Here is a 3,070-nt window from a genome sequence, read left to right as displayed (position 1 = left end):
CCCAAAAAAAAAACCCCCCCCCCCCATCGTCACTATCCGTGTAATCGATAATAATTGTAATGGAAAAAAAAAAAAATAAGAATGCTAGCGATCTAAGTTTATTGCCAAAATTCGTTTTCTTTTTAACGATGTCAGACTCCATAGTAGGATTACAGCCTAGTAGGACAATCATACGCGCTTTGGCGTTAGGTTAGGTTAAGTTAGGTCTAGCCTATAGATTTCCCGTAGTCGTAAAAGCATTGAACGAGGAGAAAGAGTTGGTGGGGAAAAAAAAAACACAAAAATTGGAAAAATTGTGAAACAGAAAGATTTCGGGTCAATGAGTCCTCGCTGTAATTTTCGAACCGATTTCTTATAGCGTATTCGATTGGCAGGATCTTTGGGCACGTATGAAGTTTTTTCTTATATAAAATTCAAATTTTTGGATTGCACTCTATTTTTTGTGTGCACTTCGATTGGATTTACCTACCGAGTACAGTCTATGGTATTAGGTCGGTGGGAATTTTACACGTTACTGTAACTTAATATTGTATATCTCGAGAACTATTGCAGTTAGCGAACGAGCCTCGTACTTTTTTACGTTTATTTCTAGTAAAAGATACACACCGCAAACAATTGTAAAATCAGGGGTTTTGAGAAATCGTAATTTCACCTTATTCGGTGTAGACAGTGCAGAGCTGGGGGGTGCCACTCCCACTTGGTGGAGGACTTTCAGTCTACAGATCATCCGCATAACCTGCACCTCGAATTCCGTGCAAAAAATGTTGACCAATCGAAAACGCTATTGAGAAAGGATAAGAAGAGATTTCTTCCTTACCGACTGGGAGGAGAATCTGACGATCAGAATCGTATGTGATTGCTTGTTGGAATTTTCAATTCTTTCGAATTTTTATTCTTTACTGTCTCATCGTTGTAACCCGCTACGGTGCAATATATTCGTATTTCTTGAACGAGTGAATTTGTAACGGGATGCGTTTATTATCAGCGACACTGGTCAGGGCTGTATATACACTTTTGAGTTAAAAAAAAAGAGCATGCACTTATTATACTGTTACGAATGCTAGAACGTAGACAGAGCCCTGCTAGTGTTGCTATTGCGCGATATTTGTAATATGATGCATGAATGACGGATGAGACTTGGGAGGCGAGAAGATGGTGAATAGAAAAAAGAGAGAGAGAGAGAGAGAGAGAGAGAGAGAGAGAGAGAGAAAGAGAGCGCGAATGTTAACAAAATTGGAGATGCTAGAACAAACGGATGAATGAATTTTAAATTTGAATGAGAGAGTATGCGCGCGCATTGTGATTCTTAAAAGTAACGTGAACGTAACGTTTTATCTTCGGAGTTATGATGTTGTATAATTGCAAGGTCGTCAATTTTTGCCTGACTTAAATATATAAATAATATACACGAGCGAAGAATTGATAATTATAAACTATTACGATGAATGACATTATATAGTGTAATAATACGATACTGATGCATCATCACCTTTTGTATCATTTGTTCGTTTGATTTTATCTTAATGCGTTTGTCTTTTATTATTAATGTAATACCAAGATGACTCGGATTTGACGGTATCTTGTGTGTAAATATACTAATAAATATTACAAATATGATAACCGCCTTTTGCGCTTTCTTTTCGTACCTTTCACTTTCTTCGTGCTTGTCACACCTCGGACATACGTTTTTGTGCCACAAATTGATAATCAGGGAAAATTTAGTTAGGGTTTTTTGGACTTTTACTGAATATGTAAATAGACTGGACATCTTATGGGATATGGTGATACGCTGGCCTGGATGTCGCGGACATAAATGAATTTTAATAATTGAAATTGTATCTATAGATATATATTATACTATCATAATTGCGAGGCACAAAATACACTAGCATGTTTAGTCTATTTATATTAAATCAAAGATATCACAGTTTATCCACGTTAACTAACCAAAGAATTAGGAAAAGCAAGATAAAACTGAACGAGAACAGAACAAAAAGAAGAAGGCAGAAAGACAGAAATAAGGAAAGTAAATAGTACGTTAAGATATACATTTTTAGCTTTGCTAAAAATGGTCCAACTTGTCGTTGACTCTATGGGTAGAGACGATCGTATGTGCCGGTTGGGAGGTCGTGCGGGGTAGTCCGTTGACTCTGGGTAAAGTCCTAATTGTGCTTGTGCTTGGGGGTCTTCTTTTCTCGCTCCTTCAGAATAATCTGATTCTCGTACATAGGTTTTACGCATCTTCCTCTCTCCATGTTCTGTCAGTCCTTATCATCTCTCTTCTTCACTCTTTGTTTTTAACAATCTTCCTCTTTTTCCCTTCAACATCATCCCTGGTTGCTGTCACAAAATGTTTCCATTCTATTTTTTTAAGTTTCCTGTTCTTTCCTATGTCGCCATCCCTCTCTTCTAGTATATCCTTCAAAACTAAGTTGTTAAAAAGTTCTTTGGAAAAGGAAAAGTCCAAAGTGGTAGCTCATATAACATACTACACGTATATTATATTGCAGTGATATATTTAAAATATATCTCTAATGGCATTGTTATTACTAATCTTTTGCGAGCTATATATGTACATCTGTATTTTGTATACTGTATCATTATTGCGTTTATTTAATAAATTATCTTGTAACACTTATACACGTTAATATTCTTTTGCCCTATGCGAATATCCCAGAGTACGAATGAGTTCTGTCTCTCTCTTACTCTCCTCCGTCCTAACTGCATCCTTCATCTACTCCTAATATAGTTTGAAATTTCATTCTCGAAATTGCACCTCTGGGAGGCTGTATCTCGAAAACGGCTGGGTTTGGAGCTTTTTCTTTGAAATTTTAAAAGATCTCTTAATGCAGAAAGTTAGAATGGTCCATAGAAGAGGCTGATACAGTTTAGATTGCGATAGGGCCACTTTCAAAAAATTCCCTTACATTTTGGTACTCGCACACTTTTTTTTTGAATTTTTAAATTATCAAGCATTCATTGTAAAGAATTACCATTAGTTCAAATTTTCCCCGATAAGGGGGCAGCACCTCCTGGGCATGATATGTGGCGCCATCTCTGAGAGAACGAG

The sequence above is a fragment of the Cephus cinctus genome, unplaced genomic scaffold, assembly GCF_000341935.2.
Source record: "Cephus cinctus unplaced genomic scaffold, Ccin1 Ccin1_scaffold0169, whole genome shotgun sequence".
NCBI classification, from domain to species: Eukaryota; Metazoa; Arthropoda; class Insecta; order Hymenoptera; family Cephidae; genus Cephus; species Cephus cinctus.
Note: the sequence above shows the minus strand (reverse complement) of the source record.